This window comes from Hypanus sabinus, chromosome 25 (genome assembly GCF_030144855.1).
Source record: "Hypanus sabinus isolate sHypSab1 chromosome 25, sHypSab1.hap1, whole genome shotgun sequence".
Classification (NCBI taxonomy): Eukaryota; Metazoa; Chordata; class Chondrichthyes; order Myliobatiformes; family Dasyatidae; genus Hypanus; species Hypanus sabinus.
In genome coordinates this window covers 18,338,595-18,353,703 of record NC_082730.1, presented here as the reverse complement: position 1 = coordinate 18,353,703, position 15,109 = coordinate 18,338,595, and the positions used below count along the sequence as shown (strand labels likewise).

Here is a 15,109-nt window from a genome sequence, read left to right as displayed (position 1 = left end):
CCTCATGTCTCTGATATCACAGGAATATAGAAACAGAAAATAGGTGCAGGAGTAGGCCATTCGGCCCTTCGAACCTGCACCACCATTCAGTATGATCATGGCTGATCATCCAACTCAGAACCCTATCCCTGCTTTATCTCCATTCCCCCGATCCCTTTAGCCACAAGGGCCATATCTAACTTCCTCTTAAGTACAGCCAATGAACCGGCCTCAACTGTTTCCTGTGGCAGAGAATTCCACAGATTCACCACACTCTGTGTGAAGAAGTTTTTCCTCATTTTGGTCTCAAAAGGCTTCCCCTTTATCCTTAAACTGTGACCCCTCGTTCTGGACTTCCCCAACATTGGAAACAATCTTCCTGCATCCAGCCTGTCCAATCCCTTTAGAATTTTATATGGTTCAGTAAGATCCCCCCTCAATCATCTAAATTCCAGTGAGTATAAGCCTAGTCGATCCAGTATTTCTTCATATGAAAGTCCTGCCATCCCAGGAATCAATCTGGTGAACCTTCTCTGTACTCCCTCTATGGCAAGAATGTCTTTCCTCAGATTAGGGGACCAAAACTGCACACAATACTCTAGGTGTGGTCTCACCAAGGCTTTGTACAACTGCAGTAGAACCTTCCTGCTCCTGTACTCAAATCCTTTTGCTATGAATGCCAACATACCATTTGCCTTTTTCACCACCTGCTGTACCTGCATGCCCACCTTCAATGACCGGTGTACAATGGCACCCAGGTCTTGTTGCATCTCCCCTTTTCCTGATCGGTCACCGTTCAGATAATAATCTGTTTTCCTGTTCTTGCAACCAAAGTGGATAACCTCACATTTATCCACATTAAATTGCATCTGCCATGAATTTGCCCACTCACCTAACCTATCCAAGTCACCTTGCATCCTCTTAGCATGCTCCTCACAGCTAACACCACCGCCCAGCTTCGTGTCATCCACAAACTTGGAGATGTTGCATTTAATTCCATCATCTAAATCATTAATATATATTGTAAACAACTGGGGTCCCAGCACTGAGCCTTGCGGTACCCCACTAGTCACTGCCTGCCATTCTGAAAAGGGCTCACACTCTTTGCTTCCTGTCTGCCAACCAATCCTCTATCCACGTCAATACCATACCCCCAATACCGTGCGCTTTAAGTTTGCACACTAATCTCCTGTGTGGGACCTTCTCAAAAGCCTTTTGAAAATCTAAATATACAACATCCACTGGCTCTCCCCTATCCACTCTACTAGTTACATCTTCAAAAAATTCTGTAAGATTCTCCAGACATGATTTTCCTTTCACAAATCCATGCTGACTTTGTCCAATGATTCCACCTCTTTCCAAGTGTGCTGTTATCACATCTTTGATAACCGACTCTAGCATTTTCCCCACCACCAATGTCAGATTAACCGGTCTATAATTCCCCGGTTTCTCTCTCCCTCCTTTTTTAAAAAGTGGGATTACATTAGCCACCCTCCAATCCTCAGGAACTAACCCAGAATCTAAGGAATTTTGAAAATTTATATCTAACGCATCCACTATTTCTTGGGCTACTTCCTTAAGCACTCTGGGATGCAGACCATCTGGCCCTGGGGATTTATCTGCCTTTAATCCCTTCAATTTACCTAACACCTCTTCCCTACTAACATGTATTTCACTCAGTTCCTCCATTCCACTAGACCCTCGATCCCTTACTATTTCCGGAAGATTATTTATGTCCTCCTTAGTGAAGACAGAACCAAAGTAGTTATTTAATTGGTCTGCCATGTCTTTATTCCCTATGATCAATTCACCTGTTTCTGACTGTAAAGGACCTACATTTGTCTTGACCAATCTTTTTCTTTTCACTTATCTATAAAAGCTTTTACAGTCAGTTTTTATGTTCCCTGCCAGCTTTCTCTCATAATCTTTTTTCCCTTTCCTAATTAAGCCCTTTGTCCTCTTCTGCTGGTCTCTGAATTTCTCCCAGTCCTCAGGTGTGCCGCTTTTTTTTGCTAATTTATATGTTTCTTCTTTGGACTTGATGCTATCCCTAATTTCCCTTGTCAGCCACCAGTGCACTACCTTCCCTGGTTAATTCTTTTGCCAAACTGGGATGAACAATTGTTGTAGTTGATTCATGTGATCTTTAAATGCTTGCCATTGCAAATCCACCGTCAACCCTTTAAGTATCACTTGCCAGTCTATCTTAGCTAATTCACATCTCATACCTTCAAAGTTACCCTTCTTTAAGTTCAGAACCTTTGTTTCTGAATTAACTATGTCACTCTCCATCTTAATGAAGAATTCCACCATATTATGGTCACTCTCATCCAAGGGGCCTCGCACGACAAGATTGCTAACTGACCCTTCCTCATTGCTCAATACCCAATCTAGAATGGCCTGCTCTCTAGTTGGTTCCTCAACATGTTGGTTCAGAAAACCATCCCGCATACATTCCAAGAAATCCTCTTCCTCAGCACCCTTACCAATTTGGTTCACCCAATCTATATGTAGATTGAAGTCACCCATTATAACTACTGTTCCTTTATTGCATGCATTTCTAATTTCCTATTTAATGCCATCCCCAACCTCACTACTACTGTTAGGTGGCCTGTACACAACTCCCACCAGCGTTTTCTGCCCCTTAGTGTTATGCAGCTCTACCCATATTGATTCCACATCTTCCAGGCTAATGTCCTTCCTTTCTATTGCGTTAATCTCCTCTCTAACCAGCAATGCTACCCCACCTCCTTTTCTTTCCTGTCTATCCCTCCTGAATGTTGAATATCCCTAGATATTGAGCTCCCATCCTTGGTCACCCTGGAGCCATGTCTCTGTGATCCCAACTATATCATATTCATTAATAACTATCTGCACATTCAATTCATCCACCTTGTTACGAATGTTCCCCGCATTGACACACAAAGCCTTCAGGCTTGTTTTTACAACACTCTTAGCCCTTATACAATTATGTTGAAAAGTGGCTCTTTTTGCTTTTTGCCCTGGATTTGCCTGCCTGCCACTTTTACTTTTCACCTTACTACTTTTTGCTTCTACCCTCATTTTACACCCCTGTCTCTCTGCACTTGTACCCATCCCCCTGCCACATTAGTTTAAAGACTCCTGAACATTGGTTCCAGTCCAGCTCCCCCTAGGACATTGGTTCCAGTCCAGCCCAGGTGCAGACCGTCCTGTTTATACCAGTCCCACCTCCCCCAGAACTGGTTCCAGTGCCCCAGAAATTTTAATCCCTCCCCCGGCACCATTTCTGAAGCCACGTATTCATCTGAAAAATCCTCCTATTTCTACTCTGACTTGCACATGGCACTGGTAGTAATCCAGAGATTATTACCTTTGTGGTCCTACTTTTTAGTTTATCTCCTAACTCCCTAAATTCACCTTGTAGGACCTCATCCCATTTTCTACCTATATCGTTGGTACCTATGTGCACCACGACCACTGGCTGTTCACCCTCCCATTCCAGAATGTCCTGCAGCCGCTCAGAAACCTCCTTGACTCTTGCACCAGGGAGGCAACATAAAATCCTGGAGTCTCGTTTGCGGCCGCAGAAATGCCTGTCTATTCCCCTTACAATTGAATCCCCTATCACTATAGCTCTCCCATTCCTTTTCCTTCCCTCCTGTGCCGCAGAGCCACCCATGCTGCAATGAACTCGGCTGCTGCTGCCTTCCCCTGATGAGACATCTCCCCCAACAGTATATCTGTTTAGGAGGGAGATGACCTCAGGGGACTCCTGCACTACCTGCCTGCTGCTACACTGTAAAATGGCTGTATGGTCTCTGTGAATAATCCCATTTTGCCTCCCTGATTGCAGAGTAAGGCACAGCTCTTGCTGACCTGAGAGCTGTTTTATACCCCAATTTCAAAACAATATTCTGATCTCTCAGCCATGCCTGGACCTCTGCTGCCAGCCATGGCTTCTGATTTGGCCCTCACAGTTGTGCATTTTGTATTTCGGTAATATTGAATTGAATTGACTGTATTACTTACATACTTCCTATACATGAAAAGCAAAAATCTTTTACGTTACATCTTCATCTAAATGTGTAATGTGCAATTTATAGTAAGTTATAATAAATAGTATGTACAACAATATATTATAGAAATACAATTGTGTCAGCATGAGTTAATCAGTCTGATGGCCTGGTGGAAGAAGCTGTCCTGGAGCCTGTTGGTCCTGGCTTTTATGTTGTGATACCGTTTCCCAAATGGTAGCAGCTGGTACAGTTTGTGGTTGGTGTGACTCGGGTCCTCAAACATCCTTCAGGCCCCTTTTTCACACCTGTCTTTTTAAATATCCCAAATAGTAAAAAGTTCACATCTACAGATGGGCTGGGCTGTCCGTACCACTCTCTACAGAGTCCTGCGATTGAGAGAAGTACAGTTCCCATACCAGGCAGTGGTGCAGCCAGTCAGGATGCTCTCAGTTGTGCCCCTGTAGAAAGTTCTTTGGATTTGGGGGCCCACACCAAACTTCTTTAACCGTCTAAGGTGAAAGAGGCGCTGTTGTGCCTTTTTCACCGCACAACCAATATGTCCAGACCACGTGAGATCCTCGGTGATGTTTATGCTGAGGAACTTAAAGCTGTTCACCCTCTCAACCCCAGATCCATTGACGTCAATAGGGGTTACCTGTCTCTATTCCTCTTGTAGTCCACTAATCAGCTCCCTTGCTTTTGCGACATTGAGGGAGAGGTTGTTTTCTTGACACAATTGTGTCAGGGTGATGACTTCTTTTCTAAAGGCTGCCTCATTATTATTTGAAATTAGGCCAATCAGTGCAGTATCATCAGCAAGTTTAATTAGAAGTTTGGAGCTGTCATCACAGCTGTCATCACAGACATGATTTTACAGAGAGTAAAGGAGGGGGCTTAGGACACAGCCCTGAGGGGCTCCTGTGTTGAGGGGCAGAGGGCAGAAGTGAGAGAACTCACTGTTACCACCTGCCGGCGATCTGACAAGAAATTCAAGATCCAGCTACACAAAGCAGGGTGAAGGCCGAGGTCTCTGAGCTTCTTGTCAAGCCTGGAGGGAATTATTGTGTTGAATGCTGAACTGTAGTCCAAGAACAGCATTCTCACATAAGCATCCTTCTTCTCCAGAGGTGTAAGGATGGTGTGTAGAGCTGTTGGTCCTGGATTTTATGCTTTGGTACCATTTCCCGGAAATTCCTGGAATATTGTAAATATATGATGTTGCTTGAGCATTCTTTTTTGTTCATTGCTGATTCTATGTGAAAGTATGTCATCACACCACATCATAAGTAAAAATAAAGTGCACAAGTTATCTCCAGCTCCGTGTTTAAGTTCCTCGGAGTGAATGTCACAAATGACCTGACTTGGTCTAACCAAGCAGAGTCCACTGCCAAGAAGGCCCACCAGCGCCTTTACTTCCTGAGAAAGCTGAAAAAATTTGGCCTGTCCCCTAAAACCCTCACTAATTTTTATAGATGCACTGTAGAAATCATTCTTCTGGGGTGCATCACAACCTGGTATGGAACCTGGTATGGAAGTTGTCCTGTCCAAGACCGGAAGAAGCTGCAGAAGATTGTGAACACAGCCCAGCACATCACACAAACCAATCTTCCATCCTTGGAACAACAACACACACAAAATGCTGGTAGAACACAGCAGGCTAGGCAGCATCTATAGGGAGAAGCGCTGTCGACGTTTCGGGCCGACACCCTTCATCAGGATTAACCGAAAGGAAAGATAGTAAGAGATCTCGAAGGGTCTCGGCCCGAAACGTTGACAGCGCTTCTCCCTATAGATGCTGCCTAGCCTGCTGTGTTCTACCAGCATTTTGTGTGTGTTGTAGTTTGAATTTCCAGCATCTGCAGATTTCCTCGTGTTTGCTCTTCCATCCTTGGACTCACTTTACACCGCACGCTGTCGGAGCAGTGTTGCCAGGATAATCAAGGACACGACCCACCCAGCCAACACACTTTTTGTCCCTCTTCCCTCCAGGAGAAGGTTCAGGAGCTAGAAGATTCATACAGCCAGATTTGGCGACAGCTTCTTTCCAACTGTGATAAGACTGCTGAACAGATCCTGACCTGGATCTGGGCCATACCTTCCAAATATCTGGACCTGACTTGCACTACCTTACTTTCCCTTTTCTATTTTCTAATTATGACTTATAATTTAAATTTTTATTATATTTACTTTGATTTGTACTTCAGGGAGCACGAAGCGCAGAATCAAATATCGCTGTGATGATTGTATGCTCTAGTATCAATTGTTTGGTGACAATAAAGTAAAGTAAAGTGTTTTTCTTTTCATTAGATTTTATGTTTTGAAATTAAAAAATATAACAGTGGTAATGAGGAAGTTTTAAGTGAACCCAAGGCAACCAACTATCTGTTGAAGCACAGCGAGATGTTCAAGTTTATAAAAAGCACAGTGAGAAAAGGTCGAGTAATAAAATGGTGAAGCATGTATTCTTCGGAAGGGATGGACACGGGTTTAAAAAAAGGAAGTAAATGGACAAATCCACAAGTTCATTAACAGTGAGTACCGGGTGATAATAATAGCTGGCTACATCAGAAAAATGGATGCATTCAATTGTACAAGAGATAACTGGATTCTGTATACTGAGCAAATTGAGCAGTATTTTAAAGCAAATAGAATAACCAGGAGGAAATGAGAGCCAGTTTGCTGAGTGTATTTGGTTTAAAGATATACAGTTTGTTTCTAGGTTTAATTGCTCCAACCAAACCAGCCGAAATAAGTTTTGTTGATATCATGAAAGTAATGCAGGGACATTGAGGACCAAAGCCATTATTGATTGCAGAACACTTTAGCAATCATAACTGGAATCAAGAGGAAGGGGAGTCCGTTTCAGCATATGTGGCTGAATTAAAGAGATTGCCTGAGAATTGTCAGTTCAGTAATAGGCTTCATGTTGCACTGAGAGATTGGTTCATTTGTAGAATCTTACAAGAAAGCACTCAAAAATGCTTCCTCAGGAACCTACCGTTATCTGGAAGACATCATTGTTAGCGGTAAGAATGACAAGGAGCATCTACAAAATCTCAACAATGATAAAATGATTTGAAGATTATGGGGTCAGAGGGTGACTTGAGAAGTGCAAATTCTTTAAATCAAGCATCATTTACTGTGGTCACACTATCGATACACAAGAATTACACACGTATGCTGAGAAAATTGAAGCATAGGTGGATGTCCCAAGATCAAAAGACATGTCACAGTTGCTGGTCCTTTTTAGGATTAGTCAGTGACTATAGAGGTTCCTGCAAATCTGGCTACTGTTCTTCACCTCTTGATCTCATTAACACAGAGTGGGGAGAAATGGCAAAGCAGTGTGAGGTGGCTTTCAAAAAGGTAAAGAAAATGGTGACGTCAGACACTGTACTCACACATTAGGATCCACATTGTCCAGAGGAGCTGGTCTGTTACCCCTCACATTACGTTATAGGTGCAGTCAAGTGAATGTCAAGTGAATGCCTTTGCATCACTTTCCCTTGTTGCTACAGAGTAAAGATTTGCACACAGGTTGTTAAAGAAGCCTTGAATCATGGTTGAGGTGTAAAATGTTTCAACCAGTAGTTGTATGGGAGAGAGTTTGCCCTCGTTACTGAAAGTCAAGCACTAGTGCCCATTTTCAATCTGTCCACTAACAGCAGCAGCACCAATGCAGAGATGGGCTCTGATTCTTTGAGGACACAATTACAAGATTGAATTCAAGAGGGAAAATAATCATGGAAATGCTGATGGATTGTCCTACTTACCTCCAGTAAAGAGAGAACCTGAAAAATTTACAAAAGAGGACACTCTTCTTAACACATTCTTCCTAATGTGAAGTCTCCCTATTACAGCAGAGATGATCAAAAGAGAAACCAGAAAAGACCCCACTCTGTCTCAGGTCTACATGGCAACCCAAAATGGCTGTAATGCGCAGCAGGAACTCCAGTTCCCTCATTTTTCTCAGCACCGGGGTGAACTTGCCCTTGACATAGATTGCTTTATGAGGGGATTGAGAGTTGTTACACATTCCACGCTGAGAGCTCGTGTTGGAGGTGCTATGAGCTGGTCATCTCGGCACAGTCAAAATGAAACCACCAGGATGAAGCTTTGTTTGCTGGTCCAGGGTAATTCTGCAGATCGAGCAGATCGCCATGCACTGCTCAGGATATCAACGTGGCCTGCATTGTCCTAGCAGAGGATTCATGTGGATTTTGCCAGACCATTCATAGGCACAAATTTCTTAGATGCAGCTACGAAGTGGCCAGAAAATTTTTCAATAGCCTTCACTGCAGTCTTGCACAATGTTGATGTGTCAGTAACAATGGACCGCAGTTTCAGTCATTCATAAAAATAATTGAAATAAGACATATTACATCTGCACCATACCAACCAGCTACAAATGGCTTGGCAGAAATGATTGTTCACAATCTAAAGAACACCACGCAAGCACTGTCAGCACAACACACTACACTAACACTAAACCAGAAGCTCACCAATTTCCCCTTTGTATATCCTAATAGAGCACACTCCACAACCAACGACTGGCCAGCTATTCTGTTCCTAGGTCTCCCCTTGCATTTACACCTGTCTCTCCTCAAACCCAGTCTCAGAAGGATTATGCAGGACAAACAGCTGGGACAAATTGAAGGCTTCTCAAACAAGGGGGTTCACTGTTTCACTCCTGGACAAGCCATCCTGGCAAGGGACTATGGAGGTGATCAAAAGTGGGTACTCAGAAAGGTGAAGGGCAGAACTGGACTACTCTCCTACAAAGCGGATATTGTGTCTGATGTCACCCAGAGATGACACATTGATCAGTTGACGAGAGCAGAGTCAATTGTTAGAGATAAAAGGTGGCCAGAGCTATCAGAGCCGTTTCCTGCAGTCAATAGACAATAGGTGCAGAAGTAGACCTTTTGGCCCTTCGAGCCTGCACCCAGAGTCAGCTCCTACAAATCACCACAGAGGAGACCCCGGAACCGGACGTTGAGTCACACCCACAAGTCTCAACCAGCAAGCAGAGAGACCCGCACCCCCCCACAGTCAGAAGAGATATTATCCCACAAAAATAAGAAAGACTCCACAGAAAATAAGTCTTTCGGCCTGAATAGGACAATTTAAAATCTACTATAATGTGCATATCTATACAGTACAGAAGTTGCATTATATCATATACTATGTATATTGTTGATATGCATTCTATATTGAGTTGAAGTTTATAACTAAGCAGGGAAGAGTGTTGTGTATTTATTTGAATAATATTGTAAATATGTTGTTGATTAAGCATTCTTTGTTGATTTAAGTAATTCATTATGGATTATATGTAAAAGTAAATGGCATACATTATCACACCACCATGTCATGTGTGCGTACCATGCTTACAGTAAAAACGAAGTACAGAAGTTATTTCCTGACCCTGTGTTTTTCTTTTAATCTGTTTTTATGCTTTGGAAGTACAAATCATACCACTCACATAGATGTTGTAACAGCGATGATGTCCTCAGTACACTTCCTTTTGTAGCCAGTTACAGATCTCGCATATTCATCGATCACTCAGATGTCATGGCTTCCCCATTCTGAATAACAACTGAACCTGTTGTCCATGTCTGTATGCTTTTATGCATTGAGTTGTTGCCACATGATTGGCCAATTACATATTGCATAAATAACCAAATGTATAGGTGTACCTAATAAAGTGGTCACTGAGTGTGTGTGTGTGTGCGTGTGTGTGTGTGTGTGTGTGTGTGTGTGTGTGTGTGTGTGTGTATGTGTATGTGTATGTGTATGTGTGTGTGTGTGTGTGTGTGTGTATGTGCACCTGTAAGCACTGTGAGTGATTACAGGACCACTGTCTGTGATCCTATTCACAGTTTAACATAATGATGTGATTGCATTTGAAGTACCATTGTGCGTTTTATTTCTAAACCACTGAGATCCCTCTGGTGGTAGGCGCACATCATTTTGACCCAACAATGAAGATGGAGTATCATAATCAGTATGGTGCTTGGCATGAAGGGATTCTTGGGGGAAATAGGGGGATCTTCCAAATTATATGATGCCTTTAACACAGGAAAACACCTCAAAGCCCTTCAATGCGATGCAATTAAAAATGAATTACAAAGCTAACAAGAACAAAGGTCCAACATGTCTATGTAGGTTCTCAGTCTACATGTAGAACTGGCCTTGAGTGTCATACTGGAGATCAGTAAAACTTTTAGACAATTACTAAGAGGATAAACTGAAAATAATAAATATACAGATTTGGAAAAGTTTCTTATTTGGTCTTTTTTCCCTTTTCCACAATCCCTTAATTTTGTTTTTATTTTGTTTTAAAAAGTATTTACATCAAAGCTCATATGGCTTGCTCTTAACTCTTATCCATCCAAGCATCTCAGATCACCCAAACTTCACAAAAGATGGTGCATTGCTCCTTGCAATTGATCTGAACACTTCAGTCTGTCAGTTGTGAGCAAAGTTACTGGAAAAGAGGGAAATTAATATCAGTCTGACTGTGTGGGTTGTAGGTGGGAGGGCTTGTGACAAAGCCAGCACAGACATGTCTAGGTCTGCGGGAAATCTCAGTACCTCATGAAAGCTGAAGCGTGCTTTACTTAGGATAATCAGGGGCTCGCAATGCAGAAGAAGTGGAACAGTCACTGTGATGCACTCATTGCATGGCACAGAATATTCCTCAGTGAACATGAAGCAAGTCATCGCACTGAGATAATGACCTTCAAAGTAAAAATATTTCATGGAACATAGAATATAGAATATTTCTCTGAAATCATCCTCCCCATTCTTTGCTCAAACTCTGCCATTACAGTTAAAGACAGTCTAGCTTTGCAAAGTAACAGAACTGAGTAGCAGTTTATTAGGTTGCATGTCTATTTAACTGAGACTTTGGAAATTCTTTTAGAGCGGGTCATACAGATGAATATATCAGGTCTTCTGCCATTGTGAAATCCATATAAATGTCTTGTACTGTTCTCACGAGTACCTCATTCATAACTCTCATAGCTTGTCTTCTGTGAATAGAAGCATGTTTCCATGACCCCTGTTCATTGTGTTCCATTCAACCTACTCAAACAGACTCAACATTTAACGAAAATACTGATTATGCTCTCAATAGATTTAGCCCTTTCCTTGATGATGCTGGTAACCCAGGTGAGAACTAGATTATGGGATGCATGATTTTGTCACTGGAAGTTTGGGAAGCCAATATAAAGCTCACGAAGCAAGGCTCATTTAAAAAAAAATGATTGGACAAGTCAGAGACACGTTTTCTTCCACAAAAAGAAATCCTCCCAGATTCAATGAGTTTCCATGGTTATGAAGCAACTGGAGCTGTCATAAGAGGTCTGGATAAAACAATAGAAAGGAACAAAGTGTTTTACTAGATGTTTTTTTCTCAAAAATAATTCCTCCAAATTCTTGTGGCAAATGTTTCAGGCTTTGCGAATTTGGTGCTGAAATCTTTCATTAGTCTGAATATGTATGCATACATGCTGTATGCAAATAAATTTAAAGATTAGCTTTATTTTTCAGATGCGCTTTAATTCATTGAAGCTCAAAGTGAAAAGCGTCATTCGCAGTAGTAACCTGTGTAGACTGAGGATGTACTGGGGGGGGGGGGGCACGTAGCGGTGTCCAAAGTGTCACTGTGCCTCCACCAGCATAGTATGCCAACAACTCACTAACCCTAATCTGTAAGTCTTTGGACAGTGGGAGGAAACCAGAGCACTCAGAGGAAACCCTCAAGGTCATGGGGAGCGCATACAAATTCCTTACATCTAGTGGTGGAAATTGAACACCAATCTTAATGCTGTAAAGAGTTACGCTAACTGCTGTCCTTCCATCATCCCTGTGGGTATGTGTGCACTCCCTTCAACATTAGGTGTGAGTGTGCATTTATGTGCATTGATTAATTTTAATATCTATTCTGATGGTTTTCCAATCCTTTCCATGAATGCAAGTCAACCTTGGTTGACACTAAACTCTGGATGACATCACAGGTCCATTCATATATAAAGAAGCCAAATAACTGCAGATGCCAAAAATCTGAAGTAAAAACTGAATATTCCCAGCATTTTTTGTTTATTTTAATTTTCTTTTAAGGAACTGCAGCAGAGCAGGGATAATACCATGCAAAGAATTTATTAATTTTTACTTTCTTTAACTCAATTACCTTAACATTATTCAAGGTAGTGCAGTGGTTAGCACAACTGTTTAGAGTACAGGGGATCCAGGTTCGATTCCCGCCACTGACTCCATGGAGTTTGTACATTCTCCCTGTGGCCGCATGGATTTCCTCCGGATGTTCCGTTTTCCTCCCACAGTCCAAAGACAAACCAATTGGTAGGATAATTGGTCACTCTAAAGCATCCCGTGATTAGGCTAGGGTTAAATTGAGGGATTGCTGAGCAGCTTGGCTCAAAAGGCCAGAACAACATACTCCGTGCTATATGTCAATAATAATAATTATTATTATTATTTTTATTTAAACCTCCAACCCTTGTAAGTTTTGTACCTTTCTAACCTCTCCTCCAAAGGTATTTATCCACAAGATTAATTATGTCGGATACAATGACTGAGGGATCAAAGGATATATTTACAAAATTAGTGGCCCCCAAAGGAGATTTAATTTGAAGAGATGATTGTGCAGAATTGTTTCCATGGTGTTATAGTCCTGTCACTAGATACACAACTTGACAAGACGCAATCTACCCACAGTCAATCGCTATGTGCGTACTTAGTATTTGTGTTAGTAAAACACACAAACGCACACACAAGCAGTGAAGGCTAAAGGAAGCTTCAGCTGAGCTGTTCAAAATTATGAACTGCAATTAAAAATAAATCTCGCTTCTGCTAATACTTTATTAATGTGTATATCTACATATTTCTTGTTCCATCCTTGTAAATTTTCTATACAAATTCACCAGAGTCTCAAGATCAGATTTATTATTCCTGGCTTAAATGACTTTTATTTGTTGTTTTACAACAGCAATACAGTGCAAAGACACAAAATTATCATAAATTACAAAAATAGATAAAGAAGGCAAAATAGGCTGACTAGAAATGTACATGATACCAATACTCATGGTCCAACCTAAGTTTAATGCTGTGTAACATAACTTCATAACTTTTCAATTCTTTCCCTCTAAAAGTAAGCCCTTATGAACTTGTTTCAACTCCAGGATCCACAGCCAGACTGGGTACTGGCATACAAAACTTTGCCCTGAGGTAGCTTGCTCAGTTGCCTTTGTTGTCCTCCCATACTGGTTGTTCTCTAAAGGCTTTTGTCTTCCAAATGTTCCTTTTAAAAGGAGAATTGGCAGATTAGGCTGAACTTGTCAGGGCTTGAAAGCACTCATAGCCAACAAGTATTTTTGCCTTCTTTGCAATGATCACCTTCATTAAGTTCCCGTTCCCTGAGATGTTCTAAGGTACCACCTCATTCTTCACTATTGAATTCCCCGATATACTCTCCTCAATGTACCTTAACATTACATGACTGCATTCTAATAGTCACATTTTCCTGATGCCTACGGTACATACCTCATTGAACAAGCATGGTCTCGGGAACTCTTTAACGTGCCACTCTGTCACATTAATATCTCATTTCATTACAACACAGGCCATATATTTTCTCTAATATGCCTAGCTTTTGATACTGCCTGCAGCCTTCTTGAACCTTTTCTTGAAAACTATCCTATGTTATAACAACTGATACACTTACTGCAAGCAGAGGTCTGCATTTGTATAGCATCTTTCACAACCGCAGGATATCCCAAGCGTTCTTTGAATTATGTGGTGGTATGGTAACATGGCGGTTAGCTTCGCACTGTTACAGCACCTGGGACCTGGGTTCAATTGCTGCTGCTGCAGTAAGGAGTTTGTACATTCTCCCCAAGACTGAATGCATTTTCTCCGGCTGCTCCGGTTTCCTCCCACACTCCAAAGACGGATGGGTTAGCAGGTTAATGGTTCACATTTGTGTAATTGGGCAGCACAGCCTCATTGGGCTAGTTACTCTATATAAAATAAAAATAAATAGCCATTGTATAATGTTGCAAACCTCATAATCCTGAACAATCAGGTATATGGCCTCTGCTTAATATCTGACCGAACAGGATTCAAATAAATCAGCTCTTAATGAGTACTTGATTATCGTTCTTTTCCAAAACACTGTCAAAAATAAGTTTAACAAAAGATCACTGCTTTGCCATTTTCAATGCTTCATGCAATCACATCTACCAAGGAACCGGAATCCAGGTTTCTGTGCACACAGAAAATTAAGAAAAATATTATTATTCTATATTTTGTTTCATTGGTGCAAATATGATCATTAACTAAACACAACAAGCATGTGAAAATTCAATCCCAAAGTGGTCTGGTAGAATGGTAACATTGAAACAAACAAGCAAAAATTATCTTCATCCTTGAAAAACTGAACAAGCAATTAAGCTCGTTATTGTTTATACATTTTTGTCCTTCATGGTTCTTTCTTTTCCTTCCCAGGTGGCACCAACTCATGCTGGAGATTCTACACGTATTGCCAGTCCTCACTGACAGGTTCCAAGGAACTGTCAGCCTTAATCACACCACTATTGGAAGGGGAGGTTCACCTGCAAAGTCATGGCTTTGTGCAACTGCTTTCAGTCTTCAGTTCTCATGCAGTGAAATTTTCCATTTCTTTGTAGCTAGATGTACACTCAGTGACCACTTTTTTAGGTACTCCTGAACACCTGCTCATTAATGCACCTATCTAATCAACCAATCACATAGCAGCAACTCAATGCATAACATTGTGCGGACATGGTCAAGAGGATCCATTGTTATTCAGATCAAACATCGGAAAGGGAAAGAAATGTCATCTAAGTGACTTTGACTGTGGACTGATTGTTGGTGCCAGATGGGGTGGTTTGAGTATCTCAGAAGATGCTGGTCTCCTGGGATTTTCTTACACAAGAGTCTCTGGAGTTTATAGAGAATGATGCAAAAAAATGCAAAGCATCCAGGGAATGGTAGTTCTGTGGGTGAAAGTGTCTTGTTCGTGAGAGAGGTCAGAGGAGAATGGTCAAAAGGGTTCAAACTAACAGAAAGTTGACAGTAACTCAAACAAC

At 41.6% G+C, this 15,109-nt stretch overlaps 1 long non-coding RNA gene across 1 annotated transcript in view; it reads left to right on the top strand.

The window, feature by feature from the left end:
- The window catches only part of LOC132381278 (uncharacterized), an 82,440-nt gene extending 67,689 nt beyond the window's left edge, over positions 1 to 14,751 (top strand). The window contains exon 3 of the long non-coding RNA XR_009507990.1: positions 14,505 to 14,751. This is a non-coding gene — a long non-coding RNA (uncharacterized LOC132381278). The remainder of the gene's footprint in view (positions 1 to 14,504) is intronic.
- The last annotated feature ends 358 nt before the right edge of the window (positions 14,752 to 15,109 follow it).